General features: G+C 42.4%; 1 protein-coding gene and 1 long non-coding RNA gene across 4 annotated transcripts in view; one reads left to right on the top strand and one right to left on the bottom strand.

Annotated features, from left to right (window-relative positions):
- Positions 1–17,542, bottom strand: part of LOC144784921 (vomeronasal type-2 receptor 26-like) — a 1,049,209-nt gene that overhangs the window by 899,801 nt on the left and 131,866 nt on the right. The window contains exons 1-2 of one of the 2 annotated variants that reach the window (XR_013601715.1): positions 9,436–9,607; positions 5,532–5,658 (exon numbers count right to left, since the gene is read on the bottom strand). The gene's annotated coding sequence lies outside the window, so the exon portion shown is untranslated. Of the gene's footprint in view, positions 1–5,531; positions 5,659–9,435; positions 9,608–17,542 lie in introns of those variants that run through there. The other variant, XR_013601714.1, reaches the window with a different exon arrangement.
- Positions 9,812–17,542, top strand: part of LOC144784922 (uncharacterized) — a 119,217-nt gene continuing 111,486 nt past the window's right edge. The window contains exons 1-2 of one of the 2 annotated variants that reach the window (XR_013601716.1): positions 9,812–10,578; positions 11,893–11,933. This is a non-coding gene — a long non-coding RNA (uncharacterized LOC144784922). The remainder of the gene's footprint in view (positions 10,579–11,892; positions 11,934–17,542) is intronic. The other variant, XR_013601717.1, reaches the window with a different exon arrangement.

The raw sequence follows: 17,542 nt of genomic DNA, 5'->3' as shown, positions 1-17,542 counted from the left end.
CCAGAACATTTGGTTTAACAAGCATTTACGAGCTGCAGCCAAGCAGAAAGTCCGTACCTGTATGATATGTTGCCAGTTCAATCCAGGTAAAAGTGTCCCGGTGGAACAAGGTGGATTCCAGCCCCCTGACCACCCTTTTGAAGTCCTCCAGATGGATTATATTCAGATGGAGTGATGTCGAGGTTTCAAGTATGTCCTTGTAGTTGTATGCGCTTTGTCCAGGTGGACAGAAGCATATCCAGTCCCAGATTATACAGCCGCGACCACTGCCAAGCAGTTGGTTCGTGAATTCTTCCCCCGCTATGGACTCCCTAGGGTCGTGTATTCTGATAACGCCCAGCCATTCTCATCTGAACTAATGAAGCACGTTTCCCTTTTGATAGGGTACCAGTGGAAGTTCCATTGTGTACGCCATCCAGAAGCAGCCGGTCTCGTAGAGAGACATAATCAAACCTTGAAAATCCGTATTGCCAAAGTATGCAAAGAGAAAGGTGTAGACTGGCTAGTAGCCCTGCCAGTCGCTCTATTCTATATGCGCATGGTCGCACACTCCAGATCAGGTCTGTCCCCTTATGAGGTCGTATTCGGCCGCCCCCCGAATATGTGGGGTACACCTAGACCCCAAAGTATTACAGATGTTTCCAGTAATATGCTGACAGATTACCTAGCTTCCTTGATGTCTGCCCTACACTCTTGTCGTTCACAGGTTGCCGCTGCATTTCCCGACAATACTGAAGTCAAGCCAGACGAGATCCTTCCCGGCACCCTGGTCCTCGTCCGCAATTTTGATCGTTCAAGTCCGCTGGAGCCTCGCTGGAAGGAGCCGAAGTTAGTCCTCTTGACCACCCGCACTGCCGTCAAGTTGGAAGGCAGGAAGGGGTGGGTGCACCTGTCACACGTCAAGAAATTTCACGGACTCCGACTAAAAACTGTTTCCAAAAACATTTCCAAGGATTGTCAAGATTTTAAAGACTGCCAAGATACTATTCTTAAGGACTGTCCCGCTAATGACTCTGATTCAAAGCCCTCCCTGTTAGAGAAAACTCCACAGCAGGAGTATAAGTTGAAGCTCCGGTCTAGTAAATTAAGTCAGCCAGTTTAATTGTCTAAGTCCTCCCCTAGGTGAAACGGTTAGACAGGTATCTGACATGTATGAAATAGACCCCCATAGTGAGAGAGTTAGTCAAAACTCAATCCGATGTATTGTTTTTCTAAGTTTTATATTGTTTTTAAGCTTGATGATTACCTGCACGGGTTATGCATTTCATTTATGTTTTCCAATTTCTCATGTAAATAAGTTTTCTAATGCTACAGTAGAGCACACGTTTAGTGATCTGCCTCCTCACGAACTATCCTATCGTCTTGCTATGCGCAATAATTCATTTATCCGTATGTTACATTATTCACACCAGACCAGCAATGCCACTAATTGTTGGGTGTGTGGTCGACTCCCCCCTTTCCAGACACCGAAGGGAGTTCTGCCATTGTTTCCTTATCCGTTTTCACATAATGGTTCGTGTGGAGCCTGGTCCACGTTAACGTTATCGTCAACTGATATGTCCTTTCTGAATAGTACATGTTTCCCAGACAAGCAAGGTCTTCCCCACAGAACAGGGTTAGATCTAGAAAATGAAGTTTATAATTTGGGTAATTATTCTTCGAATTTTATGGTCCTGAATGTTCAGTCTGATCCTACTCCAGACTTACCTGCAATTTCAGTACTACCAGTCAAAGGCGAATTATGTGTCCGAAATAATGGTTCCGTACACGTAGGACATAGTGATTGTACTACTATTGTCAAGTATAGTGACAGTGGGAAATCTATTTTCAAAGCTTCACGTCATTCTTATTTTGTTTGTGGTCAGACCGCATATGTTCGTCTGCCCCTCGATTGGGAGGGAACCTGTTACATTGCCTTCCTACTGCCACCAGTTTTTCTATCCCCATCTGATTATCATAGAAACACACATCTAGTACACATTAGACGTAGAAGGGAGATCGAGTCCCCAATTGTCGATCAAACTGAAACTGCTCTAGAACAGTATACAGATTTCAATAAAGGTTTCTTCTTCTTTATAGGACCTGTCCAGAATAGTAAGTTAATCCGTAGGTTAACAAGAACCCTTGAAGCAGTAGTGAATGAGACTGCCTCCGCTCTAGGTAACTTAACCGAAGAACAATCTGCTATGAGATTTGTCGTGCTCCAAAATCGTCTCGTTCTTGACGTCATACTGGCCGATAGAGGAGGAGCATGTAGAGTCATCGGATCTAGTTGCTGCATTTTCATTCCTAATAACGCGCCGTCTGTTTATTCAGCTATAACCAGACTTCATAAAATTGCCCATCAGTTACACCAGAATCCAGGCACCTGGACATGGTCCGGTTGGTTCTGGAGTATAATTTCTGCCTGGGGATGGAAAGTATTGTCATTTCTAGGTATTGCAGTAGCGATCATATTCAGTTGCTGCCTCTGTATACAATGTGGCCCTGCGATTTGCGGCATTTGTGCTACCTCTTGTATTCCTAGTCCCAAGTCCCGTCCTAAATCTCGTTCCAAGAAAATTCGAGACGAGCAAATGATACTGTATGAAATGATAGACGGTATCATGAATATTGATGTTTCCTGATGGAAACGTAGTGACAAGGAGGGAATGTGGAAAAGTAAATTTTGCCATGTTCTGTGTCCCTACGTGTTCCCCATCTTATGTTATGTGTGCATGATTAATATGCATATGTATTCCCCATCATCGATTAAAGACGCAATTACAGTTGTGTCCATCTCTAGTATGCCAGTTTCCAGTTCTCGTGAAAGCTACGAGTATTAGGCCTATGTAAAGTTACGTTGCCACGTTTCTCAGTGTGCACGTTATTTCATTGTAAAGTCCCCGTTTCTAGGCCTCAAAAGGGCCCGGACTCAGATTCAGCTCCTGTCTCCTGAACCCTCGCTGAGGAGCGATACAGCCCCCACCTGCATCCCTGACCCTTCACTTACTTCCTGCCTCACAGTGCCCGGCTCGGACTGGCTCTGCCTGCCAGTCTGCCAAGAGTATGTTATGATTCTAGTTATCAGTCCAGCTCCCCTTCTCTGCATTCCTAAGCTACTGAATCGCATCAATAGTTTCCGTCATGGTCTAGCTTTTACGTCTCCATGTAAGAGAAATACTGTATTAATGGTCATTTAATATTCCTCAACACACACTACATGTAGAATAATGCATGCACCAGTCTTAGAGTCTGTTAGCCTTTACCCTGATAACTTTTGGATTCTATCAACATGTTCTCTAAACATCAGATACTAGATAGTGTTTAGGTACATGCCGCTCTGACTTTCCAGACTTCAGTCTCTGCTTCTAGCGCAGAAGTCATAGCCCCCAGTTTCTCCCTAGTAACACGTCATTGTCAGCTTGCGCGCACCACTAGGTTAGAGGTCCCGGCTCCTTAGGTAGCCCCCTCCATGTTTCCGCCCCGTTTATGACATATTCTGTTACGTTTGCATCACATGTCTATGTATACGCCCTGTTCACGCCTCTTGTTACACCTACTTTCTACCTTATCTTTCGCGACTGCTACAGGCCCTGCCCACTGCTACGCCTATTGTATTGAACATCATGTATTTTGTTTAAGTATATATATGCTTGTGCCCTGTTATTAAAGTGTGCTAGCTAGCCATCCCAGATCTTGCCCGTGCAGGTTGTCCTGGTCCTGTCCTTTATGCTGTATTAAACCTGCATACTCCGACTACCTCGAATCTTGACTCTTATTTATTGAGCTATCTGTTATTATATATCCAGTCAAAAATAGAGGTATTATTTATTTATTTACCACACCCTGGCCATCAAAACTTAACCCCAAGCCAATTAGTTATATCCTACTCCAGGACTCAGTTACTCGATTCTAACAATACCGCCATATATTGAGGATGTGTGTATGTATGTAAATGTATAGGCATTTATATAGCGCACTACTTACCCGTAGGGTCCCAAGGCGCTTCGACCGCTGCGAAACCCTTCCTGGCTTCCCTGAGAGATGGTCCCTTAATGGGTATCTCCAGGGTGAGACCAGGCATCCCCGGCGGTCTGGTGGGGCCGTTAGTGAAGATGAGGCAAGCTAATGCCCAGAGTTGCCGAGTGTGAACGCTGATCAGAGTGGGCACCGAGGCGAGAGAATTATCGAGTCCGCTGACCCTGGTCCAGAAACCTGCCGCGCCGGGAATCGAACCCTGGTCCCGGGCCGTCCTCTGCTCTCGGGTCTGCCGCCTCTAACCAGTGAGCCACACTACTTCACTCACATGTATACCCACAGGTATAAAGGAGCTAATCTATATACCTGACCCCATGTAGGGTCTCTAACTGGGACTAATACCCAACCTCACCCCTCACCAAAGGGATGAACTGTGATGTCTACGCACAAGGAGACTAAGATGTCCCATATGTAAATAATCCAAGACTGTGGCATCACTTCATACAAATATACTGTAACAATAAAATCTCCAAATTGAGCTCTAAACCATGCAAACTACATTGCAATTACTGTGAGAAATTGACTCTGTCAAAAGACAGTACATTTCGGATAGTACACAGTAGAAATGAGAGAAACCTGAAAAATCACGCAGGTGAGCGAGCTCTCACCTGAGTTGTGCTAGGTAAGAACTTCCCTGCATAAGGGAACCAAGGAAAAAAAAAAACACAACGCCACCTCCCAAATTGTTTGACCTCACACAAAATATTTGGAGACAACAAGCATTTGAAATGCATAAAATGACCAACGGAGTTGTCGTACTACCTATGATAAACAAAACACGTAATAAATTGGTCACTCTCAATACACAAGTCAGGGAAGACATCAGCAAGAAGGTGTATAAGTAGATCTGCACTAAATATGGGCGCCTAAATAAGCTTCTCATGCAGCATGAGCCCCTACAGGACACTCTGCACACTGGATTCTGGCATTCAGAGAAGAGAAAATCCATAAAACCATATTGTGAAACAGAAACACCAAAAAATAAAATACTTCAAAAATCCACCAGATGGCACTCATGTAAAAGAATAAAAAGTCTTAACTTCAACTCTTTTGTGCTTGTTTCTGCTTCCATGTCTGGATTCCATACGTTTTGACAAGTCTCTGTGCTCAAGGGTAGCTCTGGTGAAAAAATGTTTCTGGCAACACGAGTAAGATGTTGTGACCTCTTCATTAATAAGACGACATCCAGGAAACAGTTAAAGTATTTATTTGACTCGTAGTTCAGTAGATAAAAGTGCATGCAGCAGATCATACATGTAACTGTAAACTGAATCATGACATTCTACAATCCCAGAACACCTTTCAACAAAGTTCTATTACAAAGTACAATTCCATTGCTCATTAAAGAAACATGCAACCACTACACATCCCCCTTCTTTAAAAAACTAATTTAAATACGATTTTACGGTTGAAAAGTCCTTTAACAATGAACGTTGGAGTTACAAATTGTAATTATCCACAAACGAGTTTGAAGGGGTGTTTCCAATTGAAAATTCCTTTAAGTTACTCACGATTAGAGTTGAGTAGAGAACACAGGGTTAAAGGTGAATTTTCGAAGCTTTTCTTTCGAAGAGAAAATCGTTGTGGAACTTGAAATTACAAGTTGTGCCCATCTCGTTGCCAATTCTGTTGTGACCTCTTCATTAATAAGACGACATCCAGGAAACAAATAAAGTATTTATTTGACTCGTAGTTCAGTAGATAAAAGTGCATGCAGCAGATCATACATGTAACTGTAAACTGAATCATGACATTCTACAATCCCAGAACACCTTTCAACAAAGTTCTATTACAAAGTACAATTCCATTGCTCATTAAAGAAACATGCAACCACTACATAAGACCTTTGAGATGTGTGCATCTTAGTTACTGCAGTTAAGCAGGACAGTGTTGCTTGACAAACTTCGATGACAAACAATATCATCGAAGAGATAGTAGTTTGAAGCAACATGACGTCAACTTAAACGTAGGATGCAAATAATAGCGTGGTTGGCAGTGGACAAATAGTATCCTATAAAATAAGAATGAGCCGGCAGCCACGAGATGGCGGCTTACAACGTGCATCTTGTTGGGTGGCTTCAAGCACGTTGGAGCTCCTCAGCATCCCAAAGCAGATAGAGCTCCATGGAAATCCTCGTGAAAAGGTAAGAGCGCTCGCACAGCTCATGACTCGTGCCTCGGTTTTAAAAACAAACACGCTGGTTAAACTTTCCTAGTTGGAAGGAGGCTGTGGTATCTGCTCCAGCTTGCTGCTCAGCCAGTGGATATGTGTGGAATGTTGGTAGGGGTGTATGATGTCATAGTGTGTTGTATGTGTGGGTGAATGTCAGTAGAGAGTAAGGCTGAGCAGCAAGGAGGCTGCTCCTGTTGGGGTTTGTTCTTTGTACCTTACTCCTTACCAAATAAACTACATTAAGATACCACCTGGATTCAGTCTTTCTTCCGTTACAACACTGGCAACGATCTGAAGAACCTACATCTGTATTCTCAGGACTTCTGAACTTTGAAAAACTAAGCAAATACAAGGTATGATCTTGTAACTACTTATGAACCGTTACAGCATTCTTGCACCCTACGAACCCCTACAGTGACCTCCCCTCGGTCACCCTCAACACCTACGTGCCAGTCTCTGCTAACATTTCTGCTCGATATCTGCATACTGTAACCTGCCTGCAAGTCCTTGGAGCACTATTCTGCCACCTTGTGACTGCCCTGTTGAATTAAGCGTTTTTTGTTGCTCCTTCTACTTACAACTTTACTCTACTGCTCCTGTCCCTGCGGCATTTACCTACAGTTCTAGAGTACCGGTTTACTGTCTGCCTGCTTTAATCTGCTTTTGGATATTAGCACCTCTTTTGTGAGGGAGAGAGCATTCCCACTGTGTTTTCATCATTTCAGACTGTGAAGAAGGTGCCTTTTCTTTTGCAGCCTTCATTGCGCATTTTGTCTACCTGCTTGTTACATTGAAAATAAGTACTTTGTAAGGTAAGTAGATCCAATAGGCGTAAGTTTACTTAAGTAGGTTTATTAGGCATAAGTTAGATAGAAAGGAAGGCCCCACCGGGAACAGCATCCAGCTGCTCAGCCCCACTCACTCAAACTGACCACACATTCAAACCATGCATACAAGAACATTCTAATGACATCACACACACAGGCTGAGCAGCAGGGAAGGAGAAGACCAGAATATAATACATCTCCCTCCTTTAAAACAATGAAAACAAAAGAAAGCAACATAAAATAAATACAGTATGCCCTGATGATGATAAGGTCAGGATTTCAAATAAGCAGTTAACAAAAATAAATGAATGACTACAAATAAAAATGATAGAATAGCAATATAGCATATTATAGGAATTCTTGCACAAAACACGAAAAGAGGCATAATATCACCTCGCAAAAAACCAATGCAAAAACATGACATAACAATTCAACCTGACAAATTAGACCTCACATAACCACCATCCCCATCACAAACCAAAACCCTAAATTTCACAAATCATGCCAGTTGGCCAGACTGTCACGAAAAGCAATAAACAGGTAACCAAACTAAATAAAATGGCGCCCCAAAGAATAACAAAGATAGGACGCAGCAGTTCTAAACTAAGCAACACACCGCACAACACAGTCTACAATAGAACACTACCAGGGTAGAACAACGGCATGGGGTATATGACTCCCCAAAACACACAGGTAAATGACTTTTCAAACACAAACCAAGGCAAACATACTTCAAAGGGTACATGACACCCACCGCACAGGGTACATGACTCTCCAGTGGCTCTCTGTATAACTGAACACCTCTAACTGAATAGAGCACTTACGTGGTTCAACAAAATAAATCATGTATAAAACTGAGCATGAACAGAACTGAGGACTCTGCAGCCCCATATAATTCAACCTGAAACGGATGGAGCGCCTCAAACAATGAGCACCTATGTGGCTCTGCAAAATATACATACTAAAAATCCAAACTGGAGAACTAATCTTCAGAAAATTCACACTAGAATTGAACACCTCAAAACATTTTGAGCACTAAAAGTGGTTCAATACAATAAAATAAAAATGTAGTCCCTGCACGACTCCTCACAGTAAAAATGTGAACCCGTCTATTAGAATAGAGCACTAAGAAAAAGTGGTTCATCAAAAACATACAGCATAAATAAATCTCATCACCTACCAAAAGTAGTTCCAAAACATATAGCAGTATCACACGCTCCTACTAATAATCACTAGAAATAAATTAAATTGAGCATCCCAACTCAAACTGCGCACTTATATGGCTCAACCAATTAAAGCAAATACAACTAGGAATGAACACCTCAAATAAATAAACATGACTTCCATGACCACCCCAAACGCACACCAAATAAAACATGGTCACAAAGTGACATGAAATAATGCATCAGAAATAACACTTAAAAAATTGAATCCACAGTGTCTTAATCGTGCGGATAATATTTTCCTGTAGAAGTGCAATAATGAAAATAAACGCTAGGTGGCGCAGTTGGAAAAGAAACAAAAATACAGTAGGTCAAACGTCCCAAATAATAAGTGAATAATATCGAAATCTTAATGTTGGAAATTCCCAAGGTAGACAGCTCCGGTGAGCGATCTCTCACCCGGGGAAAACATCAAAATTTGTGTGGTAGTGTCAAAATCCAATCCATGTTAAAATGTTCAATGAAACAGTACCTTCTCTTGAAAAAGATTGGGCAATCCGCTCGGTATAACTGAGGGAACAGGAGCACAATAAAAGAAGGACTTAGCGCTCAGTGATGCGACGCACATGACACTGCGTGAATTTGACCCTTCGTGACACTGTCATGATCTGCGGAGAGGTGTGTCCATAGATGACGATGCGTTCTACAGAATCACCAATACTGTGGTAGTATTCTGTTGCGTCATCATTCAGCATCCAGCTGGCAAAGAAGCAGGTCTTCAGCTGAAGAAAACGACCTTTGGAGAATACGGTGGGCAAAACACAGTACGTTACATACGGCAACAGAACACACAATAGTGTGCAGGGTCAAAACTTCTCACTAAGCCAGTTGTCAGCACTTAACTCCGGGGCTCGATGTTGGCCCCCGATTACCGCAATAAATATTTTCAGTCTCTTCAATATTGCTCAAAACTGCCGCCTCACACAAACTGCTGAAAGGTTAACATCGGGGCCCGATTTTTTGCCCCGACAACACATAACTAGGTCACTTTAAACTGGGACCCGATCGTAACAATTAGCACAAAACTAGCTTCAGAGCTGGGCATTACAGGTTTCCAGGCATACCAGCCACGCAATGTCCATTACTGCTTCACGTGAGGCTCAATCTTAACTTTGAAATTCCGACAGCCTCGATAATAAATCAGCAAGATTAAAACAAATAGGGCACACAAAGTCCAACGCTCAAAACATACCTTTAAAAAGGATATCTTCAGTAGGCTGTTAGATGTAATATGACACCGGTGGGGCATCAAAAGCGTTGCTTGTCTTTTTTTTTAAAGCTTTTCTTCATATCTTTGTAGTTCCATGTTTCAAATATAGTTCCTGCACGCGTAGTTCTTTCTCCCTCATCGCCATTGTTACATTGAAAATAAGTACTTTGTAAGGTAAGTAGATCCAATAGGCGTAAGTGTACTTAAGTAGGTTTATTAGGCATAAGTTAGGTAGTAAGGAAGGCCCCACCGGGAGCAGCATCCAGCTGCTCAGCCCCACTCACTCAAACTGACCACACATTCAAACCATGCATACACAAACATTCTAATGACATCACACACACAGGCTGAGCAGCAGGGAAGGAGAAGACCAGAATATAACACTGCTGTAACCAGTGTACAAGCGTTCCACCCATTTGCTTAGAAAAGAACTTTGAACTGCTTGTTTTTGTGATGTCGGGAGTCTTGGATGTTCTTCTGCATTCATCTCCTACTTCCTAATTACTGCCGCATGTAACTTGATTTGTGTTTTCACTGCGACACGTTTTTGCTTCTGCTTGGCAGTGGTGAGGGGAAGGAGATCTGCGGACCAGCTCTTCAGCAGTGCTTCAGGTGTTACAGTGAGCTTTTTATTAATTTTTACAATTATTATTGTAAATTGCCTCTGTATGTGTACCCTACCATGGCAGTTTAACTGCCATCTAAACCTTTCAAATCTCCTCGAGCGCACATTGGGACTGCGCGCTCGTACCTTCATTATGCTGCTGTGCCGCCCTTCATTCCTCGTGACGCCTGCAGTCTTCGTGATGTTTCCAGCTTCTCCTGTGACGTCGCATCCCTCTGCAGTGTTAGAGGAGCACAAACCCGTCTTGAGCCACCCGGAGCTCCGTCCCGCTGCGTGCCTCCATTTTGTCTGGCACCACCGGAGCTCCTTGACTTTCAATTGTGCTGCCAACCACTGCCAACCACGCTTTCAAGCTATTGGCAATCTCGTCACTTCGTCCTCTCCTTCACATCAAGCACTACCCGTTCCTTGCTGCGTGCCAATGCTGAGGTGTTTTCCAGCTTTTGATCAGCATTTTCTTGCCAGTTTGTTGGACCATAATCTTTTCTCGTCATCGCGGCGTAAGTACTGCATTTGGAGTTTCATTAACCATGTAACAGCGCCATCTAGCGGTTATCTAGCATTACTGCATCTGTTCCAGGAAAAGGAAAGTCCATGTTTGTGCTTTTTCTTCAAACTGTTTTTATTGCTCGATGATGTCTTCGTTGGTCATCTTTACACTAATCCATGGCAAGGTACTGTTCCATTCTGGTTGGCCATCACCTGCACACTAAGATGACTACAAGTGACCACTTTATTTATGTTATCTTAATATTTTATTGGAATCTTACTTAAAGTTTAAAATGTACATCATTTATGTTATGAACCATTTTGCCAACATGCATTTCTTTGTGTCCTCGCATTTTGCGTGGACATTTTAGTACTTATTTTACTTTATGTTACAGTACTTTAGAGGGCCAGTATTTACATGACTTAGTGCATCTGTTTTAATAGCTTACTGGCTGTATACCTTACCTTACAGTGATGTCTTCTCAATTTCTTGTGGGTGATATTATAGTATTTATTGCAACGTTACTTCAGTTAAAAGAAAAAAATCCATATGGAATTCTTTATTGAGATCCATTTTACGTGACTTGTCAGGTCACTTACAACGGTATGCATTATGATATGATACTTTCCTATGTTTCGTGGCTTGTCAGGTCACCTATATGCATTACGGTATGTTACATTCCTATTTTATGTGACTTGTCAGGTCACATACACTGTTATCCATTTTGTTATCTTACTTTTCATGTGTCTTATCCTCCTGTATGTGGATTCATTTCAATGTTTCTTTCAAACATTAGTGTGTTTACTACATTGCATTACTTTACGTTACATTACCTTACTGTGCCTACCTATTGGGCATATGTCAAAGATGTAATTGTGTTGTAATAGCCTATGTTTTCTTAATCTTTGTATCTTATTTACATATTCATGTTTTCTTGGGATCTATGACACTTTGTATTTCATCTTACATGGTAGCTGTATGTTGATTTTTCATGGTGTCACATTATTATTCTCCTGCGTATTTTCTAAATACTAATAGTTTTCCTTACAGATCTCTCATACATTTTGAGAGTGTTTTTCATGTATTTGCACTGTCTGTTTTACTTTGCTGTTTCTTCTTGCCATATTCAGTCTAGTCTGGCCAACTGGTATGTTTGGTGGTGATTTGGAGCGTCAATTCTTTTTGTTATGTGTGTTTCATCACTATTGCTATGCTATTGTTGTCCTTCCATACTTTGTTAATATCCCTTTCAGCTTGTTAGCATTTCCTACTTTTCTTCTTCCTTAGCTCTTCCTACACATGATTCCTTGTCGTTTTTTTAAAGGGAGAAGGTTGGTGTGGTTATTCCTGTTATTCCTGGTCGAGGTACTCATTGTCCTCTTCTTCTTTATTTTAGTATTGATGATCTCATTGTTAGTCTGCATATTAATTCCATTGTTTTATTGCACAACTCTCTATCATAATATTTGCAATATGTTCTCATTTAGTTACTTGAGTTATTGATTTTCTGACTGCATGCTTTTTACTTGTAATGTCGTTATTATGCTTATTCCTTGCATTTAAATTTTTTTGTGTTTTTATTAAAGGGGGAAGAAGTGTGGTATCTGCTCCAGCTTGCTGCTCAGCCAGTGCATATGTGTGGAATGTTGTTATGGGTGTATGATGTCATACAGTGTTGTATGCGTGGGTTAATGTCAGTTGAAAGTAGGGCTGAGCAGCAAGGAGGCTGCTCCTGTTGGGGTTCGTTTTTTGTACCTTACTTTTTACCAAATAATCTACATTAAGATACCACCTGGAACCAGTTTTTTTTCAGTTACAACACAGGCCTCAAATGAAAATAAAAAAATTAACAGACATAAAATGCCGCACCAGAAATATCCTGCTCCTTCAGTTGGCACAGAGAAAATAAAAACCTGCCGCCAACACACCATGAAAGCAAGTCCCCAAGCTCTCCTCAGTAAGGTTCTTTGTGTGCAGGTTGAAGGAGCGTGAAAAAGGGTAGATCAACCATTTCTCCCCCACGGCAAAAGTCAGGACCTGACGCTCCTAAACACACAAAAAATAGCACTTCTGTTCTTATGTCAATAAGCAAACATTGTGCAGCGTAAGTGAATTCCACGGGTCCATTAAGTATTTCTTAGATTTAATTAGATCCCCAGGCACATTACTTCTACAGCGTTCACTGACGATGGTGGAATTTTCTATGTGCCAACAAAACACCAATCTTTGGTGAACTACACCGCTCCTGTGTGGCACCTGTAAATTTGTTTCACTGAGTTAGTCCATAACTCACATCTTGAACAGCCACAATTCCTTTACGCTGTTGATACATCCATGCAGCAGATACCAAAGGAAGTGGCAGGGTGAAACTTGGAACAGACATACCCTAACATACAGACCATATCTGTGGTCAAATCCATGGAGCAAGTTCAGGCAGGACACAGGTTGTTGGGGGCCGTCTGATGACATGGACACTGGTGGGGCTGGCTTGCCTGTAACTCCATAGCGCATCATATCCTTCCTTTTTTTGTAGTTTTGCTGGTTACTGTGGTTTCTTTGTTTCTGCTAAGTCCTTAAGCACACTTGGGTCCAGGTCCGCTAGTTGCCAAATAAAATGTTGTACCCTGTGCATTGAGACACTGGTAGCCTTGTAGAGTAGTTTCAAATCTTCTTTTTTAGTTCCAAGTCAGGGTATTTACAATCATAGTCCAGCCATGTACCAGCTCCTTCATCTCCTATACCAGCCCCGACAGGAGCAGCCTGCCTAGCTGCTCAGCCCGTCTCCAACTGACCCAACTCATCCACACAGGCACCCAGGCATTCCACGCATCACAGTCACACCAACATTCCCTTCCTCACAGTCACACCAACATTCCATTCATCACAGTCACACCAACATTCCATTACCATCTCTCACTCTGGCTGAGCAGCTCGGAGGACCTAGACTAATTACAATTACATTTAATACTCAGGATATAACACTATGTCATTAACTCGCACTGTCACTCATGGAGTGCCATAGTTGCTAAGAGTTCAAGGCCGGAATCTGTCTTCGATGCCAAATTGGGCCATCGTCACTTTCAAATAATGCCAATACACCGGATCAAATGCTTTTTCAGAATGGATAGCTAAGAGTATTGACTCTTTGCAGGAGGGCAAAGCCTTATCCACTAAATGCAGGACCCACTTGGTGTTGTCACAGCATTTGTGGTGCTGTATGAATCCCAATTGATCGGGATCCACAAGTCCCGGCATATAGGGTGCCAACTGGAACACTAGGATACTTGTAATAACTTTGCATCACGTTTACAAGCAAGATGTTCCCAATAAGAACAGCACTCCTTCCTGTCTTTCCCAGGTTTGGGTATATTTACAATCGTAGCCTCAGGCATGGATGGCGAGAGTGTGACTATATCTGTGAAGGAGTTAAAGAGTCACGTCAGAATAGGGCAAGAAGAGTGGCTGCCCTATGTCCTGCTGCTGTTGACGACCGCAGAACCGGATCCGACGGCCCCGCTTGCTGCTCCCCATCTCCGACAGATGCTGGCGCTGATGCTTTGCCTCACACACGGACGTGGAGCTCCAGCTGCTTCCGTGGTGGTGTGAGCGATACACTGGGTAGATTTACAAGCCCCCTGCACCACCACTACGTCATTTTTCGTGACATACTGGTGGTGCAGGGGGCTTCTCCATATTTACAAGGAGCGGAAAAGCCACCCTGCGTGACTTTTCCTCTCCTTGTAAATATGGCTCCTTCACACGAAGCACTGTGCGTGGAAGCGGTGTTCCATGAGTGTTGCTGTGGGTGTTCCCACACAACACCCATTGAACAAGCACATCTCCAGATTTACGAGAAATTGTAAATCTGGAGATGTGTGTGAATGCTACACCACCCTAGAGCATGCATTGAAAGAGGAAAAAGCCTATTGTGATTGTTTTTGTGCAGGAAGGTGTCCCTTCCTTTACAAAAACAATCTCCCCACGACGCAGGCATCCTTGCACCATGGGGCAAGGGTGCCTGCGCCGGCGCATGGCTGCAGTTTGTGCGCAAGCGCAGGGGAAAGTACAGCGATGCGACATATTCTCTCCAAACTAACGCAGCACGGCACAGCATAATTACTTGCTGCACTATGTGTAGTGGTGATGTAATGTATCTCTTTATTGAATTGTTAGTTAGTGGAATGTCATACATGTAATACTATGTTGTGTTTCGACTGTATGGAGAGTCTCGTGGTACATTCAGTAGCTTCAGTTGCTGAATGGACTCCGGACCGGCTAGACGCTCCTACTGTGGGTGAATTACTTCTTGGAATAAATCTTCATTTTCATATGTAATGTCTGATTGGCTCATTACATATTGGCGACGATCGGGATTATTTTAATTCACTCGCCGACCCACGCAAAGAATTTTTATCTGTGTGAATTTCAGACGAAATTGGGTTTTCTACTTTCCAGAAGTCATTAATTGACCACGAAACTCCCTACGCCTACTTCGACATAGTTTCAAAGGATGAGAATAGAGGAGAGACGTCGAATTGCGGTAGGATAAGGTCAAGTTTGGTCAAATATACCATTTTTGACTGTATGGGAAGAATTGTCTCGAGACTGATGATCTACATTGTTTAAGAAGTCTGCTTCATTTGGTTGTGGATTTGTGGATCATCGTGAATTAACTTTTGTCGGGCATCTGTTAGTTGGGAAGTTTAAAAGAATACAGGGCCCTCACCGGAATTTTCAGCGTCTCACTGCTTTCTCAACGTTCAGGAACCTGAGAGCGGTGTTGGAGTGCGACGCTGCTTGGAGTCGTTCTGGACTCTTTAGTGACGTTCAGCGTTCTTCGCTTTGCTGTGACGTGCAACGCTACGGCATCAGCTTTACAGTGCTCAAACTTGCCGTGAACCACCCTGCAGTACGTAAACAACGTACCACCATTTTGTTTTCAGACGATAGTTTGGTGAAACATCGGAGCATTTCTCTCGACTTCCTCACGACTTTGGATTTGAATTGGACGCTCCTCTCTATTTGCCTTTTAATTTATGAACTAAAGACGTAAGACTATTTTTAATTTTATGAACTAAAGACGTAAGACTATTTTTATTTCATTTTGAGCAGTTATCTGGCTCTGTGAACTTCAGACCCTAAGTCAAATTATTTATTTATTTTCTCGGGGTGTTGTTTCTTCTACCGGGGTTTAGGTATAATAGTTTATACTAGGCAGATTGTTTCCTACTATCACAAAATAGCTTCAGCTAAAGATATTACCCAACCACCTCCATTTTTGGATAAACCTGGTAAGCCTGTCATGCTTTGGTCAGAATGGTTTGGTTTATTCCAAAATCATCTTGTAGCTATTGATGCTACTGAGTATTCACCTCCTCGTAAGTTCGTTTTATTTTTTGGTAGTTTGGGGTTAGCAGCTCAACGCATTTTCAATAGTTTAACACCAATTCCTCCGCCTTCTGGTCAATCAGGGGACAGGCAATGGAATGTTTTTTCTGAGGGTATTGCCAGACTCCAAAAACAATTTGAAGAATCTCCTAATATTATGTTGGAAAGACATAATTTTTATAAGCGTAAGCAGAAGGAAGATGAAAAGGTGGAGGAATATGTTGCGGCTTTAAGGGTGTTGGCAATTTCTTGCGAGTTTGGTCCTCTTTTAGATAATTATATTAGGGATCAACTCGTGTTTAATTGTGCTTCATCAAAAATTAAAGAGCGGATTCTTAGTTGCAAGAACCCTACACTATCTGAGGTGATTGATTTGGCTCAATGGTGTTCAATTGCAAGTTATGGCGGACTCGGGCTCGCCTATCACCATTCTGCGTGATTCCACATTTTTTGAAAAGTGGGGAAAAGAAACTATTCTTTTGGAACCGGATGTGAATCCCAAAGCATTTGGGGAGAAAGACATTGACATGCTTGAATTTTTCATGGGTAATTTAGAATTGTTAGAGCGGTCCATATGTACTAAAATATATGTTGCGATCAAAGGCAAAAACATTGTGGGCTGGAAGGATCTGGCGAGAATGGGTCTGTATTTAGTACCGGGAGATGACAATCCCATAAAAGTCAGAGAATTGCCTATTTGTTGTATTGAAGAGGAAGACATGATCGTACTGAACTTTTAAAAGAGTTTAAACATGTGTTTTGTGACCAGGTGGGTCTGGTAAAAGGTGCAGAACATAGGATTAAATTACTACCAGATGCCATTCCAGTCGTGCATAAGGTGCGAGCTGTACCATTAAGTATAAGGGGAGAACTTAAAAAGATGTTGGAGGATCTGTGTTCCCAAGGGATTATTCAACTAACAGAGTCTTCACAATGGGTCGCCCCCATTGTGGTCGTTCGCAAAAAGAATAATGAAATCAGGTTGTGTGCGGACCTCAGAGGTTTGAATAAAAATATTAAGGTAGACTGTCATCCGCTCCCCAAAATTCAGGAATTGTTAGCTAATTTAGGAGGGGCAAAATGGTTTTCGTTAATTGACTTGGGATCTGCCTACCACCAGGTCCCTTTGTCTATGGACTCCCAGGAGCTGACTACCTTTGTCACCCCATTTGGGTTGGCATCGGCGGACAGCATCTTTCAGAGACTTATGGACACTTTATTCAAAGATTTGAATGGGGTACAGGCATATTTGGACGACATTTTAATCTTCGCAAAGAGTTTGGATGAACATAATATTTTGCTGAGGAAGGTTCTCTCTTTGCTAGGATCACGGGGTATGACGGTGAGGGAAGATAAATGTAAGTTCGGGGTAAATGAGTTAGAATATCTAGGCCATACCATATCAGCTGCTGGTATCAGACCGAAATTTTCAGTAGTCAGAGCTTTAAAAGATGCAAAGGCACGTCAGACAAAGACTCTTTACGTTCCTTTCTCGGACTAGCAGAATATTAAGCTAGGTATGTGGTTAACTATGCACAGATTGTCGAACATCTGCGAGCATTACTCAAGAAAGGGCAAATGTTTTT

Source organism: Lissotriton helveticus, chromosome 10 (genome assembly GCF_964261635.1).
Source record: "Lissotriton helveticus chromosome 10, aLisHel1.1, whole genome shotgun sequence".
In the NCBI taxonomy this organism is placed as follows: domain Eukaryota; kingdom Metazoa; phylum Chordata; class Amphibia; order Caudata; family Salamandridae; genus Lissotriton; species Lissotriton helveticus.
Note: the sequence above shows the minus strand (reverse complement) of the source record. Positions and strands in the feature narration are given on the sequence as shown.